Raw genomic sequence first — 10,563 nt, forward strand, 5'->3', positions numbered from 1 at the left:
AGACCTTGCAGATTCAGATCCACAATGCATAATGCAATGAGACTTTCCTAGGTGGTCTCCAAGTCTGACCACCAGGAAAAATGAGACCACGCAATAAACAGGATCCATATTTCTGATCCATTTAAAGTCAGAAAAGAGATTTTTCACAAACTTCCTCAGCTATAAGGATTCTTCAAATCCTCTTCACTCCCTTTATACATTAAATCATTCTCATGCAGACACCAGCCCATTGCAAAAAGCAGTGCATAGAGCTGCAAGAATACTGGCAAATCGTATTCATATGCAGATGCTTTGGAGTTGCTGCTGAACTTTGTGTGTGAACCAACTGAATTAGTGGAACAGAATATTTGGCTAAAATAAGAATATCTTTGGACCTGACAACTGTAAATCTATTTGCAACAGTGATTTCTGATAGTTGTACTGCACGAGCAAACTCAGTGCTTGGGGAAAAAGATCAAGAGGCAGGAAGAAGACATACTAAGTGCTAGAAAACATGTTCCTTCTGGAACATGGTTCTGGCCATCCCGGATGGATCCTGGTCTGCTGTGACATTGTTCCCTTTGCTACTAACTTCCATTTTCCTAACAGAAGTATTTAACTTTTTATTCAGCATCAGTTTTAAGAACCCTGTTTCATGCTGGTTTGTAGCTTACTCTGAACATAGCCCTGCTGAAACCAAAGTGGAGGGATAAACTAGTGATCATATAAATACATGCATAGAGAGAGGGAAAGAGTTGATTAAATTGAGCTCTTTGCCTTAGAAACACTTTCCATTGTGATTTGACAGGGAGATGAGGGTGAGATGTTACACAGTGTTTCTGTTCCATACCCTCCCTACGGCCATTGTCATTTGTGTCCATTCAGTAAGATGTGCAATTCATATGCTTTTTTCATTCCACTTGAACAAATCTTTCTTCATTGTTTGCAGCATGAGAGTACATAAAGCATCAAAAGTGAGGCAGTGCTATTTCTGCCCTGTGCTGCAGCAGAAAACCCATTAATTTCATTTTGGCAATGAAGCACAATGAGGTACATGCATATGGGACTTAAATATGCAGGAAATGTTCCCCTAAGGAATAGCCTTCCCTTTTGGAGCTGCTCTGTGCAGTGCCAGTGACACAGGAGTGGCTTCACAGTGTAATTGGGGTGGGTGACCGTGCTGAGGGCAAAAGTGGCAGTGGCTGGTCAAGGTGTGTGAAATCTGGAGCTGCTTTTAAACCCAGTTCACAGGAAATCCTGTACCTCCAGGAGTAGTGAAGATAGTGGAAAGGAGGATAATACTATGCAGCTTGGTGTAAGCTATAACTAAATGAAAAACCTACATCGGGGTCCTTTGAGATTACACATTCAGCCCTTTATGTAAATGCTCTGTGATATGGGCTTTGACATGGGGCTGCACACCAGTAAATCATATCAGGTTTTTTCTTCATTTGCAGCCTGCTCCTCCATGACAGTGCACATGTAGAGACAGCTACAGTATGATTTCCTGCATGATTAGAGGCCATGTATGTCCTCTAATGTTGACCTAATGTTATCATAGAATAGTAAGGGTTGAAAAGGACTTCAGGTCACCTAGTCCCAGCCCTCTGCCGTCTTTTACTACTTGTCCTCAGTTCTTCTCAAGGCACAGATAAAGAGTATAGAACAGATTTCAGGGTGAAAGAAGGTAAGTGGTGCTCACACCAGGACATGTGTCTGTGCAGGGCTATAGGCACGTGAGATCAGCCGGTCCAGCTGTGTGTATCTCCATGCTCTGTGTTTTGAGATGTAAACATATTATGACTGAAGGTGGGTTTAGGAATGAAACAGCAACTCATAGGACCAGGTAATCCTGGTTGTTTTAAATTCAGGAATGGCTGCTGATCCAGACAAACTGGGAAGAAGAGCGTTTAAGAGAGTGAATTTATATTCTGAGCTTTTACTTCGTACTCACAGCTGTCTGAAAAACATCACCCCCCTCAGCCAGCTACTCAATGAGGAGAAGGAACAGCTCAGATCTGGATGGGCTGTTTGTCAGGTATGAATTCTCTCATCCAGCCACTCTCACTTCTATTCAGCACATGTAATGAATGTCTGAAAAATCTGGAAATTTATGTTCAGATCAATGGGAGCTGATTAATTACCTAAGATGTATTCAGATAACAGAGTTGAGAGGAAAAGCAAAGGCAATGCTTTCAAAAATGCTCAATGAAGTAAACCAAGTACATTGAGAATATGTTTGAAGGATAAGTGCAAAGACGACCCAGGCAAGCAGGGTATCAAAGAAAGGAGACATCCAAAAGCTAGGCTTACAATCAACAACATAGACATGAAGAAGAAAAGAAATCTCTAAAGCTATTAAAAATCTGGAAGCCTATTAAAAATGGATTAAAAAAGGTACAAGGAAATCAAATCAAGAGACATGGAGTGGCACTTGCGAAAGAAACCTCTAACAGAGTGGAAAAATTACTCTGATCCAAGTGAATTTTAATAGTGGCTCCAATGATGATGGAAAACAGCACTTTCTTATTTCACAGACCTACTCCTAACAGATGAAATGTCGATGCCCTGCCAGTCTATAGGGATAGACCAGGGAGTCCATCCTGCATGTCCAGCTGTGGTGTCCCCACCTCAGCTGATCAATGACACAGCTGCTACTTAAACTGCTCTGCCTCTTACTTCACCAAGAGGATCAGCTAATCCTGGTCATGGCTCGCTTTTGTGTTTTGAATAGGGTAAAACTGTGAAAACCAGAAGGTGTAAGGTTAGTGCAAGTGAGAGCTGGATCGGCCTCTCAACTCCTTCCTGTACCAGTAACTCTCTCAGCACCATGATCTGCCAAGGGCCAAGCAGAGAGGTAATACCCAGCCTGTGATGCTCAACACTGTGTGGGTTTGAAGCTCTTTGTCCATGAAGCAGTGGGAGAGAGAGAAAGCCAAGGTAATACTGGCATACAAGAGAAAGGTGATGATGATTTTGTGTCCAGCCTCAAAGCACAGCACTTCTGCAAAGGACTGACATCTTTTTTCCTAGACATGAGGAGAAATCATTTCTGCTGCAGCATCAGCTCTCTCCTGGAAACACACCAGACTCTAGCACCAGTACTTTGGATGAAAGCAAGTGCTTATGGAGGTTAGAAAGGCCTTGCCCAATCCTGTCTCTCCCAGGTGAGAATCTACTGGCAGTTCTACTTTTCCTCACTTTCTTATTTCAGCTTGATTTTGTTTGCAGGAGCATCAATGTTAACACCCAAAACATGACTCCAGTAGCGAAGGAATTAAAAAGTTACCGGGTATGTCTCCATCTCTTCTTCAAGCCTAGGTTTAGTTTCCCAGGATACCCCTAATCTTCAGGAGACTGTTCCAGATCATGATAACTCTTCTATTAAAAATCTTCTGATAACTTCCTAAATGCTTTCGTGGCCATCATGTTGCATTTGTTCTTGTTCCAAGACAGTCTTTAGCCTAAATAGCTTTCTTCCTCCTGTCTGTTTATCCCTCTTCTCTCATCACATGACATAGTCTCCCTTGGCCATTGCTTTTTCCAATTACACCAGCCAAGCCCTTCCTCAGGCAGAGGAGCTCCCAGCACATGTGACCCTTTCGGCAGCCTTTCTCTCCTGCTTTGCATTCACCATCCTTCTATAGGGATGTCAAGAGATGCAGTGGTCCTGGGTCCCGTCACACCGCGGAGGGATGTAATAGCCAGATTCACCCATTCCTAGTGGGAAAATGTTGTCTGGGATAAACACATTTGCCTTTCTCAGAGCTGCACCATGCTGTCAGCTCACCATCTCCTCGTGACAGATGAGTAGGAACAAGTTTCTCTCCTGTTTTGTCATTTCCAAGTGATGAGGCCCAAGCTCCAAACAGAAATTCATGTTATTAGTCCCAGCATGCCCAGCTCTGCACTTTGTACTAGCAGACTTCATTCTATTTCTTTTACTTTCCTCATCAGGATCATTCAAGTGTTTTATTTTTGGTATTTGATCCAATTTTCCCTTTACCTTCAGGTCTTTAATTATTCTTTCCTCACAAATTCATTCTAAGCCCTGCATATACAATCAGCGCCTCCAGTTGCCTGGATCCTTTCTTTCTGTTTTGAAACAGGAAAACTGGGCTTGCCATTTTCTCATGCTTGACTCATGTACTAAAAAGCCTTAAGAGTGGACTCGTGATTTCACGTACCAGTTCTTTCAGGAGGCTGGGTTGGGTTATTTGTCCCCCCTGGCTTCAGTGCATTAAAGCTCTTTCAGTTTTGCTTTCACCTTGGACACCAAAATTTCCATTTTTATGAATCTCATGTCCATTAGTGATCATTCCTGTGCCCTTGTGTCCTGAAGCAGCATCTTTATTGCAAACTGAAGTAAAGTACTCATTTCAGGTTCCTGCTGTAACTACATTTATTCTGTAGTTCATCCATCTTCCTTTTATTTATTTATTTTTTTTTGCCTCTGTGGCCTATGTTTTTTACTTAAAATACAAAACCCACAGCGTTTGCAAGTTGTACCTCAGCTTGAGATTTGGCAAGTCTCATCTTAGGCTTGCAGTTTATGCACTGTGAGGGAGTCTGTTGTTCAATCTCTTCTTCCATCCTCTCAGGCTCTCAGCTTTCCTGCAATCTCTCTTCCAGCTGTATATTTATTCCCTGTGCCTGGAATGTGCCTTCCTGATCAGTTATGCACTTTTGACTTCCCAAGGTCTCTCCTGCTCTCAGGGCCTTCTGCTCTCCTGTAGAGAGAACGAGTGGAGCTGGCTGCATGTTTGCTCTGTTTCTTAGTCTGCCCTTCCCAAATATGCATAAGGTTTAATTCATCCTTCTGTTTAAATTGAACCAATCTCTGATCACAGAATCATAGAATGGTTTGGCTTGGAAAGGATTGTAAGATCATCCAATTCCACTCCACCTGCCATGGGCAGGGACACCCCATCCCAGTTTATATCCAGCTCTTCTATAATGTCTTCCATGGTCTACTGAAGTTGACCTCCCAGAACTCGAGTGCAGGCTATGGAGCTGTAGATCCAGCCAAAGAATCAGGGGGCTTAGCAGGCTGGAGGAGGCAGCTTGGCCAGCATCAGGGACATCTGCCATAACACTGCTGGGACAATTGATTGTGAGTTCACAGTTCCACCTGCATGGCCAGAACAGGAGATAGGAATCCAAGCTCCAGAAAGCACTATCCATAGTGTCTGCAGGTCACCCTCTGGGAATACTCTGAGCATTGTTTCTTTTGCCATCACTGCATAGCTGAAGAAAAAGTAAGCAGAGTCTCTTCTTTTCTTATTTTGTCAGAATAAGGACAAGCTCCTTCCTGCTCTCACCCTGCAGCAAAGTCTTGTGGCAACAATAAAATAAAAAAGGAAACGGCACTTTTCTAAGAAATTCTCAACCTTTCTCCTGCACACACTGTTCCTGTGGTTTGGTTAATGTTTAAAAGAGCTCCTGTTACTGATACTGTAATTCAGACCCCATTATAAAAGACTCCTCAGTAGAAAGCTGAGGTTTCTCATCTGCATTTCTTCTGCTTGAACATTTCTACTTCTGCTCCAAGTTTTCTCCTGCATCTGAAACTGCAGTGGCTCTGGATGGTTTTCAAGTGCCTGAAACCAACCAAACAAAACCCATGTTTAAGGCAGTTTTAGAGAAGAGACCCTGGAGAGTCTTGTTCCAGCTGAGGTATTCTGCATCAGAATAGGGCATCCTGCGTCAGCCATCCTCATCCCCTGTAGAAGGGGACATGACAGAGTGGAAACATTGCATTTTTCATGTAGTTTTGTATTATTAAGGGTTTTTTTAATGAAGTTTATTATTTCACTGAAATCTTAGGCTTAGGGAGAGACATTGAGCTCCAGTGTTAGAGTCCAGTGGGAAGCATTTCCCATGCCACTGAAGAATGTTGAGACTTTCCCAGTTTATACTGAGATGAAACCAAGATGTTCTCACTAAAAAGAACAAAGCAGAATTCCCTTGTGTTTAGGGGCACTCCTGTGAGACAATAAGCCTGGACCTAGCTCTGGCTTTTGCTTGAGCTAAACCAGCAGCTCGTGTCCAGCCTTACCCTGCGTTCACTCGGGAAGTGCAGGACTCGCTCACGCACTGCTGCCCCCAAAGTTTATACATGTGTTGAGAAGGGACGTGAGTTTCCTTGTCTTGCACAGAGACAGGGGGAGCGAGGAGTGGGGGGAAGCAAAGGGAACAGTGAACAGCAGTGAACATGGGACTGGGATGGATGGGAGCAGACCTCAGGGAGAAGGGAGACAATCAGGGCAGTGATGGTTCCCAGAAAGGGATTGCTGACATGCAGAGGAGCATAATAAAAGTATGGGAACACAGGCACTGGCAATCCCTGGCTCCCAGAGGTTTTCCAGCTCTTGACTGTGCATGCGGGGGATCCTTACTGATGAACCCTTGTGGAGGGGCCCAGTCCAATCACAGCAGTAGCGTTGTAAGTCATGGCTGTGGAGGGAGGATCCCTCCTGTTCCATAGAGCGTATGTGCTGGAGATCTCCTTTATGGTGTTACCAAATGCTGAATCCAACCCATGACATACAACAAGATGCTATTAGAATAACAACATAAATCTTTGTCTTCAGAATGACAAGTCGGCTTTGATGCAAAAGGAAAGGAGAGGGACCATTTTTACATGCATTTGGTCAAGAGTTCTAGGTTTTGTTCAAAATCCATTCACTAATGAGATCCAGCCCAACTTAGGAAAGTGAGTTCATTCAACAAATGTGTCTGCTACTCCTCTGATGAACCAAAGACATGATGTCTAGACTGTTTTTTCTGTTTGATCTCTCAGATCTAATAATTTGCCATGTAAAAAACTCTCTAATGAAACCCAATGTGCAGTAACAAAGACCAGCTTGGTATTGACAATGACACCTTTTACTCCAATTCATTGCAAACAGTACCAGAGAATCATTTTAATAGCACAGGGAGGTTTTGGTGAGTGTTGCTGCTAGAGCCTGTGACATTGCTTCTGTGCAGCAGGATTTTTCATAGGCTGCATTAGTGGGACTGAGCCAACACAAAGGCTCAATATGAGAGCTCATCAGATACTAATTTGCTGCTAGTCCTGCTATAAATAATGCATGCCAATGGGGAGCTGAAATGGCCCTTAGTGGAGTAATGCACTCAGGCTTTCTTCCTCCCGCAGAGGCCAAACCTCACGTCTGTGCTGGTACTGTAGGAGAACTTTCAAAACCACCTCAGTGACTTAAGATCATTATAGGAAAGTCACTGGGATTTACGTATCTTTTATCTCAGTCAAGGTGTTTTTATATCCCTGCCAGGCTATTTCTTCCTTGACTGGCAGGAAACATTGGCTGAAAAGCAGGAAGGAGGCCAAAGATCTATTGGGGCTTTCCATGAGGATGAGATGGATTCCCTGCAGGGTTTTCCAGTCACTCCAGTAAGGACCAGCAGGGAAGGGGACAAGACCCATCTCTGTTGCACTGTCCCTAGTGCTGCTGGAGAGGGAGGTCTGAGAGACCCCCGGAATCATCATCAGGATGCCCCCGGCAGGGATGACTCCTGGCAGGGATGGGGAAGAAGACTCATCCTGACCTGCATCTGAGCCCCAGAAGATGAGAAAATGATTTGTCAAAATTGATTGTGAGAAAGGTGATCAAAAGATTTTCTGGAAATCCATTTGAGCCTATTCTCCCCTGTCCAAGAGCAGTATCCAGGTCATCCAGTCTTCCCACTATTGCACTGCCTGCGTGGTTGGGTGAAACCTAGAGCTTCTCCTGCAGAGCTGTGCAGTCTGTGACTCTCTAGGTTTTCAGTACGGGGGGCGGTTTTAGTGACAGACTGGATATTTTTGGTTCCTGTTCCACCTCTTCTTTCTGAAGAGGTTTCAAAGCTCTCAGCTGACAACTTCCCTGCCTTGTGTGTTTTAGTCTGGGGATTTTTGCTTCCTTATTTCTTCACTTAACTCCCTCTTGTGTCCCTTTACAAAACCCTGATGAAGCTTTGGCCTTTCTACCCACAAACAGGCCACGGCTGCATGAAGCTCATACTGCTCGTGATGAATAATGTAGCTTCCCTGTAGTTGTCTTCCCTTCCCTTTACTTCATTTCAATGGTGCTGCAAATTTTCTTGCAGACTTCCAGTGTCTGATACAATAAGAGCTTTTGCTGCCTGTTTTTCTGTGGGTATCTGGTTTGGCCAATAGTTTAGTGCGCACACAGCAGAGTGGGTGATGTCCACCCTGAGATGCTGTGCCCTGTACCACAGACCTCTCAGCCCTGTGCCATGCACAGTGTGTGGCCCCAGCAGCATGTGGTCAGCCTGGAGCAGCAGCTCTCCCTTGGTGTTCATGGTGTTTGGCTCCTGGCACAGTCCTTACCACACTGGAAGGCTTTAGGAGCTCTGGGGAAGGACAACCCATCCTGGGGAGGCTGCACCTCTGTGAAAAGGGCTGTGTTAGAGGGACACTATCCATGGTGTCCATAAACTCTTCACCCAATACATGGCTTTTCATAGACTGGTTTGGATTAGAAGGGACCTTAAAGCTCACCCAGTTCTGTCCCCCTGCCGGGCAGGGACACCTTCCACTAGAGCAGCTTGCTTAAAGCCCTGCTGAACATGGCCTCCCCACATTTTTATGCATTTCCAACCCCTACATCCTTCACAAGGGCAGTTTGTTCCCTCTATGCATGAAATTTCCATGGGGCAGGAGAGGCATCCAGGGATGGTGTTGGTGGGCTTGCTTGGGCAAAGGTCCTCAAACCATGATCACTATGGTGCTCTGCTCTGCATGGGCAGTACCTGAGCCCCTCATCATGCCTTGGGGGCCAAGGTAGCAGGCTGGATCCCACAGACTAAGGCAGGAGAGATCCAGCACATACACGGTGAGGGCCAGTGGGGTTCATGAGGTGCAGGGCGTGAAGTGGGGCCATGCTCACACCTAGTGAGGCAGTGCCTGGAGATCATTCAAACATTCAGAAGCTGGTTTTCCTCCTACAAAGGTAGGTTTTTTGAAGAAAGCCCTTCAAACTGTCATAAAAACCGACGTACCTTTGATACAGCTTCTTGGGATCGCTGAGGTGTGTCTCCTGTTTGTATGACAGAGTTGTTAAATAACAACATATCCAAAGGCCCTGAGAATCAGCCTTTGCAAGCTTCCCTTGGGATCTAGTTTGAGATGTAGACATATCAAGAGCTCTCCCAACCCTGGGCAACTGCCTTGGGCTTCCATGTCCCCTCCTGCCTGTCCCACAGTTCATCTTACCCTATAAACTCCCCATCCTCAGGGCTGAGCCCCAAGGCATGGCCTTGGGCCATACGGCCAGGAGGAACCCAGGTCCCACACAGGGCAGTGGCCACCACCAAGTAGCAGCAAATTCAGCCACCAACAACTTGGGTTCGAGCCAAATCCCTGGCTGCAACATGAGAGTCCCCAGCTTATAAACCAGCGAAGCAGCAGCCCAGCGTTGTTTGAAGGAGGATTTAGGAAATCTAGCAAGCTGTTTTACTGTTAGATGCTGAAAGGGGAAGAACAGAGCTGTAGTAATTTTATATTTCTTTTTTTCTGAGTCCCTTTTTATCTTTTGGCAGCCCTTTGTACAATTAAATAGCTCCATGGGGATGCCATATGTTGCCAATAGTTTTACACTTCTCAGTAGTGGGAGGCTGGAACACTTTCCAAATTGACATGATAGGAACTCATTACAAAATTCTTCTCTAAGAGGAGCAGCTAAAATGTTCTGTCAAGGAACTGAATTAAAAATAGACCAAATGGTATTGTTATCTCCCCAAAAGAATGCACTTGGCATCACGCATTACATGGTACATCTGGTGGTACATCTCCGAATCTCTGGAGGATGAGCACTAGTCTGGAATGGCTGTAAGTGGTGAAGTGAAGAGCTGAATCCAGATCTCAGGTATGAGGTGGTGGGTTTGGAACCTATCTCCTCTTCCCTGTTGCATCTGAACAACCTTAGCTTAGTCCTGTCAAATCTGTTGCCCTGGGCTCTGTGCTCCTGTAGGGATGTTCCCAGCCTGCCACCATGAAGGGCAGCTGAGGAGAACCTCATGGGACTGTCTTCACTACACTAAGCTCCAGGACCTCACAGATAAGCTTCTACCTTGTGTGCTGGAGCAGAGATTCACTGAGTGCTCCCCAGGTCAAAGCTAGAAAGTGGCAGCTCCAGCAGCACTTCAGTGCAGGTACCTGTGCACACACAGCTTACCCCAGATTAATTTATTTCCCCCCCATTTGCTGTCTTCATGAAAACATGAAATTTTGCCCTCCCTTCTTCACCTTATCACTGAGTGCCCTGTTCTTGTTTGCTCAGTGACTCCTCTCTGCAGGGCGGGTTGCTCATGCTGCTGGGGGACCGGTGCAGACACATGCAACGCACAGCTCTGGGAGGTGGAAGGGGCATCTCAGAAGAGCTTGATAACAGCTATTAAGTAAATACCACACACTGGAAAAAAAACCTGCTTCAGTTCAACCTCAAACAGGGTGGGGTTAACTATCAGAGCAGCGCTGTTTACCTTGGGCTGCAGCGCATGAAGAGGGGGGCTTTGAAAAGCTGCTCCTGTGAATTACTGCTTTGCACAAAGGCTTCTGCT

Source organism: Melopsittacus undulatus, chromosome 10, assembly GCF_012275295.1.
Source record: "Melopsittacus undulatus isolate bMelUnd1 chromosome 10, bMelUnd1.mat.Z, whole genome shotgun sequence".
Lineage (NCBI taxonomy): Eukaryota > Metazoa > Chordata > Aves > Psittaciformes > Psittaculidae > Melopsittacus > Melopsittacus undulatus.